Source organism: Rhinoderma darwinii, chromosome 4 (assembly GCF_050947455.1).
Source record: "Rhinoderma darwinii isolate aRhiDar2 chromosome 4, aRhiDar2.hap1, whole genome shotgun sequence".
In the NCBI taxonomy this organism is placed as follows: Eukaryota; Metazoa; Chordata; class Amphibia; order Anura; family Rhinodermatidae; genus Rhinoderma; species Rhinoderma darwinii.
The window spans coordinates 368,073,305-368,097,045 of NC_134690.1; the positions used below are offsets into that span (position 1 = coordinate 368,073,305).

A 23,741-nucleotide genomic window follows, 5' to 3' on the forward strand; every position below is an offset into this window, starting at 1 on the left:
TACAATGCAATCAAACAGTTTATGAAAATAAAAGGGATAAAAGAAACAGAACAAAACCTTACTGATGTACAGCGGCGATATCCTGGCTGTGGGGACAGCTGAAAATACGGGCAGTCACTCCAACCGAGATATGGATCCCCAACGACTGACACTGACCCTCACTTCTCATGGCATTTTAAACCCAGTTTTTTCCCTCCAGTTCACTGGCTGGTGATGTCACTGAGAGGAGGCTGTTCATATGATAATGAAGCGTACTCCTCCCATTACACAGGTGTATTTCTATAGAGAAACATAAAAGTGATCATGTGTCCTTGCAGGAATCCCCTAGAAATATAATATTACCTGCATTCACCTGTGCAGACATTTACCAACCAGGGCATATCAAACACCACTATAATAGGCCCATGTTTTTAGCCAATAGCCAATCCCAGGTAGTTCCTCTGAGTGTAGGGATCTGAATTTGACATATATATGAGGGCTATTTTCCCTGATCATAACTAGCTATGTGGGTCATTACAAATATAAATTATGACGGGGTTTGCCTTGATGTATCATACTTTCTTTGAACACCATGCCATTCTCCCATGTTTCTCCTGGTCCACAGACAGACACACCACAGGCATCCATTTGCATAGCTTTAGATGTTTGGTCAGGATGTTTGGTCAGCCCTAGTGACAAATCCTTAATCAGCACATCTCGCACCTTATTGAGGAAAGAGCCAATTAAACATTTGTCAGACAGTGGACATCCTTTGATGGCCAAAGATCTGCATTTCCTATGCAAATCAGATGTATCTTCTGTGTCAGAGGGAGTTATGAAATTACCTCCTAGTAACCTACTTTTGATTCTCTTACCTATAACACCACAGCTTCTATGTAACTTGGGTGTATGGCTGCCTCAGTCAGTCGGAATTCATGTCGAATGCTAGAATTGTCACATTTTAATATTATGCCAAAACGCTATCAGTGCTGGTGGGGTCTCATTGATTGCCTGGATCTGCCCGGGACCCAAGATCAAGACCTCTCAAACATTAGTAAAAAGGACACGTTTTATGTAGAGAGTGGCCTTATTTGACTATTAGGAAATGAGCATTGTGATTCCGTATGTTAAATATTTTTTATGTTTCAATTAGCATTGATAAAAAATTAATGAAGTCCATTGGCGTTCGTCAGTATCTGCTTGAAAGTGAATTCTATAATGACTCTAATGACGCTAATGGGATCAGAGCCTTACTTATAAAAGTGTACAGCATATAACTAAGAAAGTAGTAATGTTCTTCTCATATGGGGAACCTTTTGAGACCCCTCAGGCTGCAGGGGCTGGGTGTGACTATAACCTCTTCATTCCCTTTATTTAGGTTTCTGGGAACATGACATTTTGGGTAGGTCTGGTTCATTAATATTCCACACAAAGGTATCCAATAAAAAAAAGTATACCAAGTGGTATATATTTTTTCACAAATGCTATCTGACTGAGGTAAAAACTTAGGAAATGCTTCCAATGCATACCCCCGAGGGAAGGCTCTGACGTTATTTGAACAAAGTCTAAGTTGGTCAATACAGAACAGCGTCAAATGGGTTAATGTCAATATATCTAGTTGTCTAAGGCAGTAAAGGGGTTAATGTCAATGTACCTGCTGGTCTAGAGCAGCGAAAGGGTTCATGGCAGAATTCCCGGTGGTCTAGGTCAGTGGAATGGTTAATTGTAGGATCCCTGGTAGGCTAAGGTAGTGAAGCGATTTCAGGATCCCTAGTGGAGGGCAGTGAAAGCGGTTAATCCAGTGGTTACTCTCCTCTCTAGGCTCCAGCATTGTCCAGACTGTAACCGGAAGCGGAGCAGTAAAATTAAACAGCAAGTTAGAGATGTTTCTATTTATCCCATGGCGTTGTGTGTCAGTTGGGTTTTTTCCGGAAATCAATGTATCAGAATACGGGCTCAATAGAAAGTCTATGAGCCTATACTCCGATACATCGGCTTTCCGGGAAAAAACAGAACAGAAACGAAGCGGCTGAGCGCTCACCTGGGCACTTCTCCTGCTTCGTTTTAGCGATTGGTGGGGTCTCCGTGCTCAGACCCCACTAATCAAAACTTCTGACATGTCCCTATGACATGTCAGAAGTTTGTCAAACGTTTAGTTACCCTTTAAATGTTTTAAATCCTTACCTAACCCGACAGGTGATTCCTATTTTTCTAGGGGTTTTGTTGTTAGAAATGGGATCACAATTTGTAAAGGTCTGATTATTGAATTTTGCATGAAGCCGCCATTATGGTACAATAAATGAGCAATAACACAGGTGTTGTAAAGAAATTGTAATGCAGCTCACATTTACATTTGTCAAACTGAAATTTCAGATCTGTAATTTAGAATTTATTTTCTATTATCAAGCAAGTACACAGCTACATGAGGCCTGGAGGAATGTATTATGAATGTGTCACCTTTTCAGCATCTCTTCATGCCGCCCAACTCACAAGTACTCTGTGGGGAATCTTAACTAATCAAATACAGTTCCAGTGACTCAGTGCCATTCTTATTGCATGGTAAATGTATCTGTAATTGCAATTCTTTTTTATTTACCTCCCACCTACAGCCATGAAGAAAGCAGTAATTATGCGCTATGTAAAATACCCATGACACAGGTAGATGCAGATTTGCCAAGTGTTGCAGACTAGGTGAGCCGCCAACCAGAGAGAACTGTCAGCATATCCGTGTCTCAGTGTTTGACGGTTGTGCGTCACCATATTGCCTTCTCCTTGGGCAATGCGCTTTGAGCATTGTTCAGGCGCTTTGTCATTATGACGATAATTATATAGTCATTACCAGGACTCAGGAGTAAAAACTTAATTTGATACTTTTGTCCTTAATCTTTATTGAAATATACATATTGTATGATATATAGTGTTTCCTTCCTACAAAATGATAATGAGATAAACCCCTTAAGATTAAGTCATTTGGTAACCAGCATTAATCTCCAGTTCAACATCACTGTCAAAAAGAAAATCAAGGCATCTGTAGGTACAGTAATGTTTAGTGTAACAGATTTTATGGATATTGTAGGTACCGATTTAATTGCATTTATGCTTAAAGGGTACCTTGAAATGGAATCGTTCCCACTGAAAGACCCTTTTAAATTTAGTCATGCCCCAATCAAGACAGACCAGTAGTACTCCATTTCTGAACGTCTCACCGTGTATGAAAATTACCCGCAGCTGATTGGCCAAGATGGACCATGTGATAGACTCTAATTCATGGCAACTTAGTAATTGTGGATATAATCAGATAGGATCTCTCAGCAATTTGCATATGGCAATGGCTTGCAAGAATTATGGCATCTAACAGATGATCTAATTCAAAGGGGTCTGACATCATGACAGATTCCCTTTGTATCTTCTGACATATCAGAAATACCATTAGGAGGGGGACTGTAAGCTCAGACACTATTGAGCCTCCTAAAAAACAAATAAGTTAAATGGAACTGTAATGTACATGTGGTTGGTAAACACAGAGATAATGTCTACCTGCCAAAAATTTCCTTTAAAGGGGTTTTACCGACTATTACAAGTGCTGGTATATCATTAGGATATGACATCACTTACTGATTGGTGAAGGTCTGACTACTGATACCACCAAGATACTCAGAATGTATTAGTTAAGCGCTGCTGCTCCTTTACCATATTTCACCTGCACAATTTTCCTCCCCTTGCACTCCTCTTGTCCAAGAGCAACGCTGTGCATGTAATGAGCCGAAGGAACCTCCGTCTCTATTTTGGTCATGATTGGCAGGGCTCCCAGTGGTTAGACCCCCACTGAACATAATATTATGTCATATCCTAGTGATATGCAATAACATTACAAGATGGAAATACCCCTTTAAGGAAGAGGAGTGTGCTGATTTGTGGCCAGTGTGACTCTTAGTGATATTGAGGTTGCTTGCGTATCTATATACTTCGTAGTGCGGGCACAAGCCAGCAGGAGTGCAGCTGCCAGTCACAATCACACTAGTGCACTAGCTCTGATCTGTGACTTTAACCCCGTTGGACACTGCGATCAGTACTAAACCGTGTTACTAAAGACGAGGCTTTAAGATCAAAGCTATCTGCGTCCTTTCAGTGAATGTCAATCTATTAACACTAGGTCCAACATTCTGTTAATTTCTCAATATATCTTTACAACTGAAGTCGGAGAGTGAAATGATAAATATCTTGTTATTTGCAACCGCCACTAGGGGGTGTTTAGGAGCTTACTGCATACTGTTTTATTATTGAAGTCAACGAATAAACAGTATGCAGTATGCGCTCCTAATATCCCCCTATATAAGGCAGGAAATTTGGAGTCTGTATCAGAAGTTGGAGCTCCAACTACTATAAATATATATATATATTATATTAATTAATCGGCACAATATGTTGGACCCGTTTAGATTAAAAACAAAATTTTGTTGAAGGGGGGATTAAGTGAGTTAAGTTATCAATGTATTACTAAATTATAAATAAAAAAATATGTTCACAATTAACATAACGAGTCATGATAAGCCACAAATTACAGTGAAAACTTTACAGTAACCAACAACATTCTGGCTGCCATTAAGTCTGTCCCAATATGTTATCAAATCCATCAGAATTGGATTGTACATCTTTTATTGCAGTTCTTATACAAAGCACTTTAAACAAATAAAAACTTTAGCACTTCCAAAGAGAGATTGTCATAAAGTCATCTAATCTTATTACATAATCCTTTTTCATAGTAATACAAATAGCATTTTTTTATATAGTGCTTTTAACACGTTGACCCTTAAATTTTGTAGATAAAAGTGTTTTTTAACATCATTACTGTACAAAGAGTTTCATGATTCAAGTAAGAAGCAAGAATATCATAAGCCAATAAAAGACAGGTTGGTGGAAATATCACCGAAAATACAAAACGTAATATTTTCTTGTAACATACTTTTTTTTTTAACAATAACATATTTTACCATATTGTTAAAGTTGTATTCTCTCAGGCTGTGAACGAACGAACGAACGAACGAACGAACGAACGAACGAACGAACGAACGAACAAACGAACGTTGTAAAGGAAGAGTTTGCATTGCTAACTACCAAGGTCCCTGTGAGCTGTCAGGCACAAGGGTGCAAATACCAGAGGCAGCCAATTCTGCTTTTATGGGGACCCTGGAGAGGGGGGATCCAGGTAGGCTGCTTCCCTATTATAATGGGTGGTGGCCCTAAAACATTAGAAAACAGGGATGTAGGGCGTTAACCCAAGGGTCATGGATTGGAGATGATGGTAAACAAGCACCAAGTACTACTGTTCCAAGTGGTTAAATCTGTGGTGATGTTAACCAGCACCTAAAGGGGCTCCATTTTAATCTTTGCTATGAGGCTCCCTTACTTCTTTGTTTTCCTCTGGTCGGGCATTCCTACCTCAGTGTACTAACCCAAAGCGGCAGGAGGGACATGACTATGGTGGTGACGTATACAAGATCGGGAGAGAGGGAAGAGATATATTTTTCTGGAACTGTGGGAGGGATCCTCCAGCTCACCTTGAATGCAGATTTTCTGCGCTCTGCGCCTGGATCTCCGTGACGGCTCACGGTGTTGAAGACAGAGATAAACGAACAAAAGTAGAGGATCCAGCGCAATCATTTAAAATAGAACATGGTTCCAATTTTATTGGGATATGAAAACAGAATGAATAACGAGTGTGGTGTTTAGAGATAGGTAGAAACCAAACCAGCAGCAGTTCCATGTGGCACCTATCTACCTATCTCTAAACACCACACTCGGGATTCATTCTGTTTTAATATCCCAATAAAATTGGAACCATGTTCTATTTTAAATGATTGCGCTGGATCCTCTACTTTTGTTCGTTTATCTCTATATATTTTTCTGCCATGGGACAAAGACATGTTCTCCATAGACTCCAAAATAACTCACTATGAGCAGATTACTATTATGAATCAGTGGAGACTAATTCCATAGCCTAACAAAAAAATTAGATATAAGAATTCCTATAGAAAGATTTATCTATTTATTTGGTTTATACATTATTATTTTTTTTAGTTTACTTATAAATAATTTGTAATTATTTAAACCCTTCTCAATAAAAAAAATTCCAAATGTATCTCTCCATTCTCGAACCCTAATCTCTTTACTTTTTTTTTTAGCTGTCAAACCATATAAATTTCCTGGAAAAAAAAAGTCCTCTCTTGATTTTGCTGAGGTCAAGAGACCGTTGTCCTGGTATATGATTAGCGAAAAATAAATGGATAAACTCCTAGATAAAGTAGACTAGTTTCAAACTATTTGGTCTCCTTGGGCTAACTACGTTGGCAACACTCCGTTTGCTCGACCCACTCAACCCTTTCATTCATGATAGGACTGCCCTTCTCATTGATTTACGGTATAGGCCTGCTTCGTACGGGTTCTCAGTCCCCCCCCCCTCTCCTCTTCTTCTTGCCCTTCTCTCTCCTTACTTTCCTTTACTCCTTATGGTGCTCATTACCATACATTGTTTTTTTCTTTTCTTTTTCCTTACGTTTTGAACATATAGATCCATTGTGTTCTTTCATTTTTCTCCACGCTTTACCTATTGCTGACAAACATTTGTCATGGCTAGGCTTTGACGCTAATTACTTTACTCTATGGCCAACCACAATTTAGTCTTTACTTTTACTTGTTTATGTGCCTTCTGATAAAGTTGTCTTATTGAAGTTAAACTGTTTGTATGACTCTTGCCTTTTAGGCCTAGGAATTTGCCTACTCACATTTCACTTTCTTGGTAACCGGTCTGTTGCTACTTTTTAGTGATCTTTTTTTACCCCTTTGTAATTTTTAAAATGTTTATACATAAATAAGTTTTAAAAAAAGTGTAATTATTTGTTAAGTACTTGTTACAAATTTATAATAGTGATATGCATTTCTTATATTGAAATAATGGGTATTCAAGGTAAGTAAAACCCAGGTAAGAAAACAACCAAGCACAAAAGATACTGCTTGTATGCAAAAAAAAGTCTAAATCCAATATGGAGTAACTAAGCAGATCAGTGCTCTGCTTCTACAATACTGCTTTGTTCTATTAATAATTACTATTAACAGATGAAAGTGATGATAATTAAAGCTTCTTTACTCAGAGTTAATAATCTTCAAATAATACAAAACATTATTATCCGCACAGATTAGGAAACTTAAATAGGATAACTCTTTAGACCTTTGATGTAATATTTAGTGTTTATTACTATGATATATTTAACTTTTCAACAGGTAAATTGTTCTAATATTTTCTGCACTGAAGACACCAGGAAGAATAATCTTTTACTCGAAAGAAAATATCAGGAGCTCCTCAGTGATAACAACCTTAATCTGCAGTCCTCATGACATTCTATAGCATATAAGGCCCTCTGCACAACACGTTTATTGCACTACGTTTCATGTATACGCCGGGAAAAGCTCTCAACGTATACGTTAAACATAGGCGGTGATGGATGCCCTAACAGTGGAATCCGTCACCATAGACTGTAATGGTATCCATGAAATGGATCTGTTATGAACTGGGGTCGTGAGAGTTCATTATGTATCCATTAAAAGAATACCATTATAGTCTATGGGTGACGGATGATACTATTAGGCATCCATTTAATGTATCAGTCACCCATGTAGAGGCTTTTTAATAGCTTTTCCTCACATTCTGTGAATATGCCATAATTGTCCAAGATGAAAATTACCCTTTAAAGGGGTTTCCCAGCTAGTAAAAATTGATAGCCTATCCTCAGAATAGGCCATCAATAGCTGATGGGTCAGGGTCCGACTCTCGGAACCCCCACCGATCAGTTGTTTTAAAGGGGGTACAGCACTCGTACGAACGCTGCTTTCCCTTCATTTCTACTTGCTCACTGTCAATCTTCGACACACATTTAACATTGATTCACATGTATTACCGCCTTTTCTCCCATTGAAGTGAATTGGACAAACGGATGCAATACCTATGAATCTTCACTAAATGCGTGTCGAAGATTCACAGTGTTCAAGTAGAGATGAAGGGGAAGCAGCGCTCATACGAGCACTGTACCCCCTTCAAAACAGCTGATCGACGTGGGTCCCATGAACCCCTAACCCATCAGCCCATCCTGAGGATAGGCCATCAATTTTTACTGGCTGGAAAACACCTTTAAGGAAAACTAGTGAGTTTCTCATGGTACTTATTTATTAGGGAATCCATGAGACGTCATCATTTTATTTAATAACACTCAAAGGGGTTAACTCGGTAAGCACATTGATGGCATATTACTATGCCATCAATGTCTGATTATTGGTGATATAACTTTTGTGACCCGCCCCCCCCCACCAGCACATTATAGTCAATAGTGGCACCATTATTTCCTAGTTCTTCTGCCACTCCATTCGAGAAATGAACTGCGTTCACAATGGTCGGACTCCCATCAATCGAACATATTCCAGTGATATGCTTTCATTATCTATAATGAGACAACCCATTTAAGTTTGAAGTGTATTACCCCTGAAAGAAACTCTGTATTTGATTTGTCCTTTACTGGCAAGCTTGAAAAATGTAATCTGTTGATGGCCGCATAGGGATTGTCCTTCAACTCTCTTAATAGAATATTTGGCCAGTTATGCAGCAGTATTGCAGTCACTTCATTAATAGGCAGAATTGCCATTCATAAATCTGGGTGGTACCTCGTGTGGGAGCTGTAATGAATGTAATATTGTTGTTACCTAAGTTTTTATTTTTTAATTTAAGGTGGAAATGTTCTTTACAGTTCCAAAACCGATAAGCGACCTAGAGGTTAATTTGCCTGAAATTTGCAGTTGTATTTTGTGAATATCAGGATTATTTCACCCCCTCTAGTCTTGGATGTTTACCAGAGGGCTTGATGAAGTGTAAGGTAGACACCCACGATCCAAAGTCTCAGCCTTATGAGGCAGCAACATAGGTGATATTACATGGCCCAACGTGGGCTGTGTAAATGAGTGCTGATTAACGAGACAGCTCGTTGATCGGCGCTCGTTTGCTCCTTTCACAAGGATATAGTATGAGGACGAGGGATCGTTGCTACAATCATTTGCTCGTTCATCGGCTTATCGTTGCCCTGTTTACACAGAGCAATTATCGGGAACGGGCGTTCTGTGAACGCTCATTTGCCCGATATTTGGCAGGTGTAAAAGGGCCTTTACTCTCGTTAGAGCCACAGCTATTCTTCCGACCTCTCATTAAACATGCATGCTCAGCTCAGTCAAGCATGCATTCATATTTATTTCTTTGGGAGATTGAGACAAGCACCTCTGGAAGTGGATTATCTCTCGGCAGAACAAATCAAACACGATCAATCCTTGTTTCCCAGTCAAGACGTACCTGTAAGCATTAGATTGTGTATGGGCGGTTTTAGCAGATAAGAGGTCTACAGTCACCAGATATTTACTGACTTTAAAGTGGTTGTCCAGTTTGGAAAAATAATTTTTATATATTCTATAAGGCAATTCCTCATTAATAGAGATAAAACACAAACATTTGTGATCTAACAGGGAATGTATCACTTTTTTTTGTTGTGACTGATTAAAAGTATTATGTGGAATATACGTTTTTGTTTTTTTTCAATTTCAGTTTTTTTTTACTCTATAATGTCATTTTGACTGCACATCTATGGAGCTGTTGATCTATAAACAATAACTACATAGATCTACCTATGATGGCCAAAGTGCATATAAAATTAGTATTATTGTGCTAGATTGTATAGTATACATACACACTCCTCCTCTGTTATAATAATTGTTTATTGTAGCTTTCTCAAGCTCCCCTTTTCTTTCTACTGACTTCAGGGTTAAAGGGGTTGGCCAGGAAAAAAATATTTTCTAAAAAGTGTCCCCCAGCCATGGTTTGCCTTCCCTAAAACCCCCTACATACTTTCTAACCAGTTTCTATTTGATCTCAATCGTCACTGCTGCTCTTTCTGTTTGTTTACATCCCTTGCTTCTGGTCTTGGCTGTTTCCTGTCTTGTAACCCACCATACCCTGATCCCTTTCTGCACCTGGGGAGACAGCTTACATCCCCCTTCCTCCCTCCACCGCTTCTGAGCTATTTGCATACTGCCACACCCCTCTATATTCACAGGGTCATTCCCTGCTCTAATTACAGGCACCCAGCTCCCTGCACAGTTACAAACCCAGTAATAATAACACAGGGATAATGGGGGTTATATACAGGGATGATGGGGGTTATATACAGGGATGTTGAGGGTAATACACAGGGATGTTGGGGTTATACACGCGGATGATGGGGTTATACACAGGGATGATATAACTCCATCATACCTGTTTACAACCTATATGTAACCCCCGTCATCCCTGTGTATTACCTCATCATCCCTGTATATAACCCCCATAATTTCTGTGTATTACCTCATCATCCCTGTGTATTACCTCATCATCCCTTTATATAACCCCCATCATCCCTGTGTATTACGCCATTATATAACCCCCATTATATGTGTATTACCTCATCATCCCTGTATATAACACCCATCATCCTGTGTATTATACCCCATTATCCCAGTGCATTACCACCAACATCCTATACAGGGATGAAGGTGGTTATACACAGCGATGATGTGGATTATATACAGTGTTGATGGGGGTAATACACAGGGATGATGGGGGTTATACACAGGGACGAAGGGAGTTCTATACAGGGATGATGTCCCCATCATTCCTGTATATAACCCCTATCATCCCTGTATATAACCCCTATCATCAAAGTATTTATATATCCCCCATCATCCCTGTTTTTATATAACACCTGTAATAACTGTATATACCATCATGGGGGGCAGTGACTCTGCGTGGGGGCGTGGGCGATGAGAGAAGACGGGCAGGCAGTGCGGGAATTCAGAGATAGGAAGAGGAGGTGTGTACAAGCAAAGACGACGGTCCGTGTCTCTGCTCAGACAGCACTTCCTGCTGTGTAGAGACACGGCGCGTCATAAACTATGTTTACAGGTGGCGGGACCAGAGGAGGTGGAGCTCTGCAGAGCTCATGAAACATCCGCTCGGCCCACTGCCTGTAAATGTAGTTGATTACGTGATGTGCCCTGCTCAGCCGGAAGTGCTGGCTGAGCAAAGACACGGAACGTGACAGGAAATTAAAAATTTACTCTCGGTGCGGTCACGTGACCGCAAATCAGAACAGAGTAACGAAGCCAGAGGTAAATTGACACTATATTAGAAAGTTACTTATATATCTCTAAGTTAAAATATTAATAACATTTATTCCTGGACAACCCCTTTAATCATGTTCCATTCACTATCATGTAAAATGTGAACTTGAACAGAAATTCAGCATCTCTACATGAAGGTATAATGTGATATAGTTGTGTTTTCCTCGGTTACCTTCATCACTATTACATTATTAAATTAAATTAATTACATCGGGGTTATCCGCTTATTTTATCACTAGCTCCATCCGTGGAACTAATGATAAGAGAGACAACACACTGAATCCATTATTAGATACCACAATAGAAATGTGTAACACATGTGAAAATGCCGGACTTGGGGTGTGACTAAGGACTTGTTGCTTTTCTTCAAAGTCGGCTGTAGCAGTGATTGTTTTTGAATGTTTCTAAAGTAGAAACTTAAAATGTTAGTAATGCTTCACATAATACAGCCATCAGCTACACGTAACTGAATCTACCAACTGAAGTTTACTAATGCATTAGTAGCGAGTCACTTCATTAAGTGTTGTCATATACCAAGTAAAAAATATACAAGAAAAATTGGTCCACTCACCACTCATTCGAAGTAAAGGCGCCACATTCCATGATTATTCGGTGCTCGGGCAAGAGAGCTACGTCTGGAGTAGGTAGAAATCCAAGGAAAAAAGTTAGAGGTCCAGCACGGTGCTGGACCTCGAACTTTTTTCCTTGGTTGGCATATACCCTATTAGGTAAGATTGATTGACTTAATAGAGACGGACCTAGTTCAGGACCTTCATCTATTAGCCAATGAACGGCTACAAAGAGGACTCCCTGGAGGACTCTCTTTGTCTATGTAGGCCTGATCACATATAGGAATGGGCCAGCGACTGCAGACTGTGACACTTGTCAAAAAGAACATTTAGAGGACTTGGGCCTGCCTGTGTATTTTTTTTCGCGTGCAATTTTGCTTTAAAGCTACCAGCATCCTTTGCTTTGTGTTGAGTGAGGAGGGGCTATGTGGGGACAAGTCAGGAAGTAAGCCCTCTTTCTTCTGCATGCTGCTCCCACCCTTCTTCCCGTTTTTTAACATTTTATTGTTGGTACAATTTGTTGTAAACATTTGTCACAGCAGGTGGGGTAGTTCTTGCCAGAAGTGTAGAGGTTACCACATGCTCACCCATATAGGGTGGTAATAGCATTTCGAACATAATTTTTCATTTAATGAGATCAGTCGTGTAAAACTCTGTCTATGCAAGGGCATCCCATAAAGAAGTATTATAATATATTGCGGTGGCTGACCGCAGCGTCACCCCCCAACGACTCCTATGTGTCTTTATTTATAATGTCTTGGTAGTTAAAATTATCTGTTATTTTTTTTATTTTTTGCAAGAAGACATATTCTGGCAGGATCAAAAGGAAAAAGCAAATAATTAATACAATCTGGATGCAGTCATGTATTACACAGACAGCCCATTGATTTCAAAGAGAACGATGTAATGCTTCATTTCTCCTGCAGTGGCACTGCAAGGAAAATGAACACTTGCTGTCGGCAGGGCTGTCTCTAGCATTGGCGGGGGTTGGAAAACTGGAAAGCGGGGGGCGCTTGTCGCAGCAAACAGGTGGTGGACTTGTATAAATTTAAATAACCATAACCGTGCGCCAGTGGCACTGATTCATATAAAGACAGACACAGAGATCAGCTGCATTAGCGCCACCTCTCCTTACTCCTGCTCCGGCCTCCCCCTTTGCTTTTGGAGCCAACTGCAGTAGATGGAGGAAGCATGGAACAAGTGAGGGGCAAGCCAGCGCAGTGACTGACTGAGTCTGAGAGTCTCACTAGGTCCAGACTCCTGAGTCAGCCTGTCCGTGTCAGTCTGGGGACTGGTCTAAGAGGATCTGGGAGGGCAGCAGGCAATCTATATCACACCACAGGTCAATTTACGTGTGGAAAAATTCTGCAACGTGTAGATGAGATTATTTTAAATCTCATTTACTTTGCTGGTACTATATTACGCTGCAGATTTTCTGTTTCAGAAAGTTTGTAACAACAATAATTGCCCAGCGTAAATGCACAAAATATCAATAAGCAAAAATAGCACTTATGAGTTGATTGCAAATGATCACCATTGTGGGCGGTATCAATAAATGTAAATGCCAATTGTAGCGACGTTTACATTAACAATGCATATGCTTGCCTAGGGTACCTATAGTTATATTTACAGTAAGGGATTTGAGTATCTACCGTGTCACATATTTTTGTAGTTTTATTTATTTATCGTACAATGAGGCTGGTCACACCTGTTGCTCTGGTTCTATAAATCACATCTGTTTTGTTCCATTTTTTGCCATGCATTTTTATTTTACTAAATATTTATAGACGACTGAATGGATCAGTAAATTGAGTCTGAAATACAAAACATATCCCTCCTACACACTTATGTTCACTGCCAGGGAAGATGTGCAGAAATCAAAGCTGGTTCCATCTAAAATGTAGTATAATAGGCGTGAGACTTTGGACGCTTGAGGGTATTGATTTTATCGTTATTTAGTATATATTTCAACATAGTTTATACTATGGTTTATTTGCAGTTTATTTAATAATATAGTGATTAATTGTGTTTCTCCTGGTATGGTTTCCTTTTTAAGTATGACAACTTTTATAAAATTGTTGCCTAAAGATTTATGTTCAATGAACACATTACAGCCTCCTGGACATCAGGGTCTTAAATACAACGAGAAACCGTGACACTTTTGTCCGTGGGCTAATCTCTGCAATTGAAGCTCAATCCCATTCAGATGAATGTGCCTAAGTTGCAGTACCAGACACAGCCCACTGTTAAAGCAGAACAATACCCTCCCCTTATTGAGGCTTATTAGGCTCAGTGTATGTGCGGCAATTACCTGATCATTTTCTTATTCTTACTAATGGTGCAGTCTTTTGCAGATAACAGCACACATATTATATACTTGCTGCAATAAAAATCCACTTTATTCTTCATTATGAGCTTGTGCTGGGCAGCCAATCTCAGCAGACCGAGCTGCAGTGTAAAGCATGATGCAGGAATTTAGCAGCAGTTTGAGCCACTGATGTGTATTTCATACTACCTTTGACTTAAATAGGTTATCCAGTCGCTAAGAATTGATGGCCTATCCTCAGGATAGGCCATCCATAGCTGATGGGTCCTGTTTTCATCATCATTATTGATAGACACTGGTGCTGAGACCTCCACCGACGCAAAAAAAAAAAGAAGGCGCAGAAGCGTTCAGCTGAGCTCCCTGCACGTTCGATTGTGATCAGCGCTCCACGTTAGGCTGAAGACGGCGGACTCCGATTGTCTATGTAAGCCGTCTTCAGCCTGGTTCATCTATCACAGTCGAAGATACTTAGCTGAGTGCTTCTTCATTTTCGTCTCAGCACCCGGACCCCACCAATCCAAACTTCTGATATCTCTCTATGACATATCAAAAGTTTGCTGAAAATGCAGTTACTCTTTAAATCTTCATCCAAAATTTGTTTGATTACCAATTGACCAACTATACTCATTGACATCCAACTGCCAACTACGTCTGTATAAAATTTGGGTGGGTGAGCTAGTAAAAACTGGTCTACCATTCCTGGTACTAATAATGTCTGGTAATGAATTAGCATTTTTGTCTATTTATGTTAGAATTTTTTGGGAGAGACATATACAGTTTTGCATAGGGCACAAGGTCTTACATGCAGTCCTCTTCCTTTTTATACTGGTAAGTACTGAATCTATACAGTTCTCATTCAATATGGATAGCTTACTATGGATAGATAGCTATTCCTCCCAGACACATTAGATAGCCCGCCGGTCCTGCCGAAATCAGCGGGTTTGGTTAACTTCCATTTATTTTGTACGGGCACCTTAAATCTCACGTTAATTTAAAAAAAAAAAAAAAAGATATTTGCCTGTAGTTTAGCAGGTTCTTTATTTAAAGTGCTATTTCCCATAGTTTCTCAAACAAACATATAATAAATTAACTGCATTTAGAAGAAATATCAATTTTGCAGGCGCTCAAGGATAACTGGCACATTATTAAGGCACATCATTAAATGGTAATTAAATTATTTATGATAAAATAGCCTGCTGAGTGTGAGAAAAACGGCATTACAGACATAAGCACATGACTTTACATAATAAATTGTGAGCTTTGGAAGTGCAAGACTGGTGGTGAGGACTTGAGGGGTCAGTAACTTTACACTTTCTACCGGTTTTCAACATTTGCTGCAGGGATCATTTATGTAATTGGAGATGAACTTATTGATCTGCCTGATTTGTGACTCACCGACTTACAAATCAGTTCACAGTTCTCCTGCTATTGAGATACAGTGGGTGAGTTTTGCCTTTTCTGAATTGAAGGGAATAATATTCACTTATTCATTCATTGCAAAGGTGTAACTTAAAATTACTCGGCCCTATTGTGGATTTTTGGTAGGGCCTCTGTTTCCGTTTTAACTCTGAGCTGGGCCTAACAAAGGCCGAGGTCACACCAATATCAATTAAGTCAACTTCTGTCCATTTCCGCTAGAATAAAGCACATTAGTTCTGGTGTTACCTCTGCCTATCTCTGTGGCTGAAACGATCAAGGAGGAAGGTGCTAACGGCAAGAGTAGTCAAGTAACAGTCCAACTTCGGTGCACAGCTAAGAGGCAGCAGGTTGTAGTGTGGGGAAGAGACGTGGTAAGGAAACAGTCCAAGTTCGGTACACAGAGAAGCAGCCTGTTGTTTGGACATATTGGGAACTGTACTCTTACAACGGCTGGAGTGCCGCAGGTTTCTGACCATTGCTATAGGGAGTAGGACTATCATCAAAAATGGAAAAAAGAAGCACCTTCCCTTTTTTATTTTCCATTGTATGCACAACTCCATGCTGCTGGGCTAGTTGGCATGTGCACTTTCACTGGGGATCGTCCTGTGCTTGATCACACACTACAGGTTCTTCAAAGCAATTTGTAAAGTATGCAGGAATTTGTAGCTATGAGTTCTAATTTTGAACTGTCTGTTAACTTTTGTAGGAAAGCTACAAAGTTGGTTCAACACTGTTGCAGGTACAGGTCTGCCGAGCACCTTTTCATTCCCCACTCCATCTTTAGGATGTTAACGTGTGCTAATAATAGGAATGTCTAATGACACCTGAATTGTAATATTCCAAAGGATATTACCAGACCGTTCTGGACACCCCTTGGAGGACTAGCCTTATATGGCTGCTACAATAGTTCCAACAGATACATTTTGTGCTGTATTGGTTGGAAAATTTTGACAAATAGGATTATTGGGCAGCTCAATCAGCTCATTTCTATATGTATAATTAATGTTCGTAACATCCATAGAGCGGAAATCAGAAATGTTGCGTTTGTGCTAAAGTCCCAAACTTGCCTAAAGTGTGGATGTATAGTAAATAAATGTGCTACTAGCAGTTATGTAACATATATTATGTACAGAGTATATCCATTTTATATCATTTATGGCTTCTTCAGTATGTTGTATCTTTTTGATACAAAGGAAAATCAATATTTTCTTGTTTTTTGATCCCTTAAATAAGGAAGGGCTTTTCTGTTATGACCGTTGAAATATCCATGTGTTGACTCTGGATAGCCGTGCTAATTTAGACAAGAAACGTCCTAGTGCCCCAAAAAGTCTTAATAAAAGTCTAAAACATTTAAAGAGCAATGTCAGCAACTGGGGTCATTTAGAGTCACATAGAACAGTTTAGTGTCTGCCCCTGTGGTAGACCTATGTAATTATATGCTTAACAACAATCCTTTGCCTGTTATCAGTTTGAGAAGAGCTGCGTTGAGCGAGGTTCGTAGGGCACTTGTTAAGTACTGTTGGTATTTTAATTAATCAATTCTGCTCCACAGATCCACTCCTGGGTGACTGAATATTAACAATTAACTAATTTTATCAGGCTTCGTTAATGTCACAGGAAAATACAGATGGGATACATATATTTTTCATAAATTTGAATGTTTATTGTTCTTCGTAAACTATTTCTGTAAGACTAAGAGCTACAGAGATGAGCGATTTTCCCGTTTCAGGTCCGATTCTAACCGTCCATCAGATTTGATTCTGTCAAAACAAATTTGTTGTGAATCAAAATTGCCCTGATTGCATTGAAAAATAGTGTATGACACTCTGAGGTCTTCTAGGACTTTATCCAACACCTTTCAAGCTCTTGGCAGCGTTAGTAATGTCAAACTGTCAGCGATATATATGAATATGGGTTAACAAATGGTAGCCGGTGGTAACAATCAGCCTTTTTAAGACACACTGCACTGTCGTTTTTTTAATGCTTTTTAAAATTAAAAAACGGAACAAAAATTATTCCCTTTTGGTGGCACTATTCGATATATGCAAAACACTGAGTGACGTCAGTTTCAGAAGGCAGTGGCACGCTATCAACACCAGGATTAATATTTATTGAAGAAAATTAGTGAATGATGTGATGAAGATTGGTGATTCACAAATTAATGTAAGAATTGTATAGCTGCAGCAGCACTCACTCACAGCAATGGCTACCTGTGCCTACCAACTAATACACTGACACTGACTAACTCTTATCTGTCTCTAAAATCTCTCTCTCTATTAAAGGGAATGTGTTGCCAGCAAAACATGATTTTTTTTTTTTCAGTTAACCTATTAGTGTGTAGGTGATTAAACATTGTTCTAATTTTTATTTTTTTTCACGAGTCAGGAAATATTATAAATTTGATTCAATTGGATTCTAATTTATAATATTTCCCAGCACTGGTCACTAGATGGAGCCATTCCCAAAATTGCAGCATTGCATGTGGTAAAGCAACCACATTGCTTTATGCTGCAAAATTGGGTAAAAAGCCCTCGCTCTAGTGAGCTCTCAGCATCCCCCCCTCCTTTATCCTGGCTAGTGCCGAGAGAAACGAGGGGTTTGAACGGTCTAACCTCCTACACTGTGTGTCGCCATTTTTTGAGCTAACACACAGTGTAGAAGGTTTACATACAGTAGTAAACACACACTGAACACAAACATACATAGAAATCCCTTACCTGCTCCAGTCGCCGCCGCTCCCTCCGGTCCATCCGCTCCGTCTGCTGCCGCTGCTCCATGTGCACAAGTCCGGAAGCCGCGACCGGAAGTAGTAATCTTACTGTCCGGCCGCGACTTCCGGTCCACAGGAAAATGGCACCGGACGGCGCGCATTTCAAAGTGAACTGTGTGGGAGCGGCGCATGCGCCGTTCCCACACAGCGGCGTACAATGTTAGTGGATGGAACGGGCCCCGTTCGCAGTCCCTATGGGACTGGAGCTGCCGTATTCCATGTCTGTATGTGTCGTTAATCGACACATACAGAAATGGAAAAAAAAATGGCAGCCCCCATAGGGAAGAAAAAGTGTAAAAATAAGAAAAAGTAACACACAAACACACAAATTAATCCAAACGTTTTTAATAAAGCACTAACATCTTTAACATATTAAAAAAATTTTTGTGGTAACACTGTTCCTTTAAACTATTGTAAATCTAACTAGCTCTTCTGCTCACTATGAATCACATCGACTGACATTAATCAGTTATCTGTCTGTATTCTGTTTTACTATCTCTCACTCTCTGTTTATAGTGGCTATCACTCATAGGACGTCATCCACTGAGTTATCAGTGACACACACCTCTATCCCTCATTATTGGCTGTGATAGAGGGAGGGCTGCCTGCAAGGTATTATGGGGAAGCCTGCCGGGCCGCCGCCCAAGGTCATGTGATCCTTCTTTTACCATTATTTTCTCTTCTGATCTGTAAAATGGTGGCCGCTTAAATCTGAAACGTTTGGAAAATTGATAACTAATTTGACTCGTGTGGATTCGATTTGCTTATCTATAGCTACAAGGTGTTAAAGGAAATGTTTTATTCCTGTTTAGTTTCAGCCTAACAAAATGAATATTTAATCTTTTTTCATTAGTAGTTAATCTGCTCTGCATGATTACTGACAGTAGACTATGAGTCCATACATAGGCTCTTTGTATATTAGGGTAGACCTTCCACTTCTTAATATTATGACCATTCTATCAGACCCACTCTTGGACCAGGCAACTGGAGAAGAAAAGGTAAAAGAACCAGGGTTGGTACATTTTTTTCTCCCGCTAATCTCTCTAATTTCTTTATAGATTATTGAGGTAAGAAAGTAAATGGGCGAACATGGCTTCTTATGTGGACCTTCTTGATCTAATGAAGATGATCAGTCTTTGCACATTGTAAATGGCACTTTCACCAGGGAAGCATCCAGGGCACAGATTTCAGCACCACTGGTAGATGGCACCACGTTAGTCCCCGGGCTCCTATAAACCTGGAATTTACAGTAGAATGATATGCAGATGTAAACATTCACCCATTCACCTCTAGCAGCCATGGTTCCATATGTTTACTCTGAAAGACTGATGAGCATCCAATATACAGAAGTAAGGGCTTTTTACATGGACCAATAATTAGGCATACTTCAGCTGATCTTATGCGGCAGATGAAATGGTCGCTAGTGGGCAGCACATCTCCTAGTGTAAACAATTGTTCGTCCCTATACATACCTATCATTTCTCCTTATGACTGGAGTCGGCGCTGGTTTTCACAGCTGATATCGGGACGTCTAAATGGATCTTAGAGTCTCTGTTATCAGATTATAAGTGCCTACATAATCTGAAATAAAAGGAAAAAACACGGCGCCACATAGTGTGAGTAAGCCCGGAAGTAGCAGTCAGTATACGACAATTGAATGCTTACCGCAGGGCCGTAGATAAATCGCGTTAAACTTGTAGATAGAAGTGAGTGCTGCAGCCGAAATACCAACCGGTCAGGCCTATTGGCCACCGCAATTTGTTCCCGTTTTTCTCAAATTGCATATTACATAATCTGATCGGCGCTGTAATGTAGATAACAACAGTGTTTTTTATTTTGAAAAACAATCAATTTTGAGCAAGTTCTGCACAATTTTAGATTTATGCTAATTACTTTCTTAATAGACAACTGGGCGTGTTTTTACTTTTTTTTTGCCAAGTGGGCGTTGTAAAGAGAAGTGTATAACGCTGATCAATCAGCGTCATACACTTCTCTCCATTCATTTTTAGCAGTACTCGCAACACAGCGTGATCTCGCGAGATCACACTGTACTGTCACATACTCCCGCATTAACTTTACCGAAGTGTCTTGAGAGTGAATAGACATTGCCTCCATCCAGCATGCAATGTCTATTCACACTCCGGACACTTCGGTGAAGTTTCTTGGGAACTTATTCACACAGCACGGCGTGATCTCGCAAGATCACGCTATGCTGTCATTCACTGAAACTTTAGCGAAGTGTCGGGAGTGTGAATAGACATCGCATCCTGGCTGAAAGCGATGTCTATTCACTCTCAAGACACTTCAGTAAAGTTAATGTGGGAGTATGTGACAGTACAGCGTAATTGGTCAGCGTCATACACTTCTTTCTACAACGCCCAGTTGGTAAAAAAAAAAGTAAAGAAACACGCCCAGTTGTCTATTAAGAAAGTAATTAGCATAAATCTAAAATTGTGCAGAACTTGCGCAAAATTGTTTTTCAAAATAAAAAACACTTGTTATCTACATTACAGTGGCGCCAATCACATTATGTAGGAGATAGGGCACTTGTAATCTGGTGACAGAGCCTCTTTAAATCCATAGCAGAGTTAGTCCACATTCAGTGCTTACAGTAGATATAAGCGGTATGCAAGAGTGCGCCAATCATAAAGAAAGGTGAGAGTTTCATTCTTATCAAGAAACCTTCCCTGGCTATCGGAGGTCAGCATTTTGATAGATATTTCTCCTGCATTCCTGCATTTTCTTATGTCAAATTTCGAGAGGTGAGTCGCCTATTTCAAAGCATTATAGCAATAAGTGATCTGACCAATGGAGCTGATTCCATACGGCCAGAACTGATCATTTTTAGTAACAAAATCATTCAGATTGTTAATGTTAAATGTTACATCTAATGCCTTTTTTATATGACTCAAAGCTACAGTAAAATTCTAATAATCCAGTTTATACACACACACACACACACACACACACACACACACACACACACACACACACACACACACACACACACACACACACCTAGTTCTGGACAGGAAATCTTGGACATTACCATTCCCTACGTAGCTCCATTTCCACGGACGTAGAGCAGGCGTCAAATAACCAAAAATAGGCACAATGATGCCCTTGGGTTTCAGCTAGACGTTGCTAATACCTTAGTAGATTGCTTTCATAGCAACACAAGTTCATTTTAAAATATTCAAAACCTTTCCATTGTCAGTGTCATTATACACGGATTGCTTGCATGAATGTGGGGGCAGCAAACTGATGATAAAGAAGCTTAGAACTTCATATAGGTTTATGTCCCAATTTTCCTTTTAGAAATACAGAGCAAATATCTATTATTTCCTTTAAAATCACTTTTCAGTTCTGCTCTCCCCAAGGATAAGTTGTTGGTTACTGTTATTATGCTAGAGGCAGATTTATCACAAACACCATCTGCCATAACCAAGGAATTTCAGTTTTCACAAACAGAATTTAAAACATACAGGGCCTGGTTCCAAAAAACATACAATAGAAGAGCTTGTCACCTTCATTCGCTTCTCTTGTTGTAAAGGATTTACTAGCCATGTACCAATTGTTGCGACTCTAGAAATGGATCTTCAGACGCTTCCATCAAATGAAGTACAGATTTGTATAGCAATAAATAAGAACAATCTAAATAAGGAAGAATGTTTGCGCCAATAAAATGTGAGTCTATGGCAACAAAATGATTGTTTCCGAATAAAGGAAATCTGTTCCGTGAGTTGGAAAATTTATTGGATGAGCTTCAAGCTTTTTTCTCTGCAGATGAATATTATTGTTATACTCCATGTAATGATAATCCTCCTGTTTGGGGGAAATAAAGTGTTTGACCATATTGATAGGAAAAATCATTCCCATTGTAAAAATATTGACACTGTGTCTGTACAGGGGATTTTGAGCTGAGAAAAACCTGTGCTGTGACCACTATAAATCAAATTAATCAACACAGAATTTCCAACTCCTATAGATAAAAAAAATGGTCTTCAAGGGTGAACATTTTAAGGCACATTAACTTAAAGGCTATGAACACCTTTGGAAGCTTGTTTTTATTATTATTATTATTATTATTATTATGATATGTATATTTGAAGTGTTTTTATGTTGTTTTAGATGCAGCTTCTATGTATTCTCATGTATCCTGCATCATTCGCGATCAGCCAATTCCGTCAGTGAAGTGTACTGATGGCTCGGCTGAGAGCAGGTCCTGTGTTTCTCTAACACACAGGATCATCAGAATATTGATCACATCTAAGTTGATATATGGTGAACCTGTGTATTAGAGACACACAGGACCCACTCTCAGCCGAGACGTCCGTTCAGCTGAGTTCGGGATTTGGCTGCTGGTGAATGATACGGCTTCTATGTATGGTAGATACATAGAAGCTGCATCTCAAAACGATTGAAAAACTTTAATAAAAGCCACTTTAAAAAATAGAAAAAAACACCTAAAATATACAGAGGTGTAATATGGTTCCATAGACTAATATGGGTGCCACATTACCGCTCCATACAACTTGGAGCTTGTACGAAGCCATAATTGTCCTTGATCCCTTAGCGGTGGACCTGTGGTAATGGCTCTTATCCTGCTTTCCCAGAAACATATAGATATACGGTGTTTAAGACAAACTGACTCAAGGTTTTATACTTGTGATGATTTGTTTCAATTTATGTTCAAATGTCAAGTGCCTTTAGCTTGATCAGAGAGAATACCGGCCAAACATCAAATATCAACCTACTGGTGGACATGTAGGAAACTTCGTATACAAGTGAATGTATTTCCCCCCAGCTTCCAATCGTTTTCTTACATGCACTACAAAGACATGTAGATTGCTGTAGGCAACAACTTTGCTTGAAGTTTCGTATATGAGCCTTTAGCTTTTGTAATGATCGGCTCCTAATCATTATTCATCAGCCTTGTGATATCTCGTTCAATAGATACTGGTCACATTGTGCAAACAGCCCTTAGATAACCAGAGTTACATAACCCTCCTGATTTCTAAACCTGTACAATGACGTTCGACTGAGTGGGCTCTTATGTAAATGAATACAGTTAGTTTAAGGCTTACAAAATATTAAATACCGTATTTTCCGGACTATAAGGCGCACATAAAATGTTGAGAATTTCTCAGAAATAGAAAGTGCGCCTTATAATCCGGTGCGCCTTATATATGAACCCGACAGTAAAGAGAGGGGTTCATACAGGATCCTTTACCTCTATCGTGGGCGGCAGGGGTCGGCGGCGGCATACCACAGCACACACCATGCTCCTCCCCCCCGTGCGCCTATGAATTTATTCTTCACTTGGGTTTTTACAGTATCCATAAATGGATTGAGCATTACGGCCACCGTAATCAGGAGCCACACTGAGTGATACTTACAGCTCTGTAGGATCCTTGCAATATATCTTTGCTTT

General features: G+C 39.6%; 1 protein-coding gene across 1 annotated transcript in view; it reads left to right on the plus strand.

Annotated features, from left to right (window-relative positions):
- MACROD2 (mono-ADP ribosylhydrolase 2) overlaps positions 1–23,741 on the plus strand; it is a 1,597,693-nt gene that overhangs the window by 619,345 nt on the left and 954,607 nt on the right. The gene's annotated exons all lie outside the window — the stretch shown is intronic.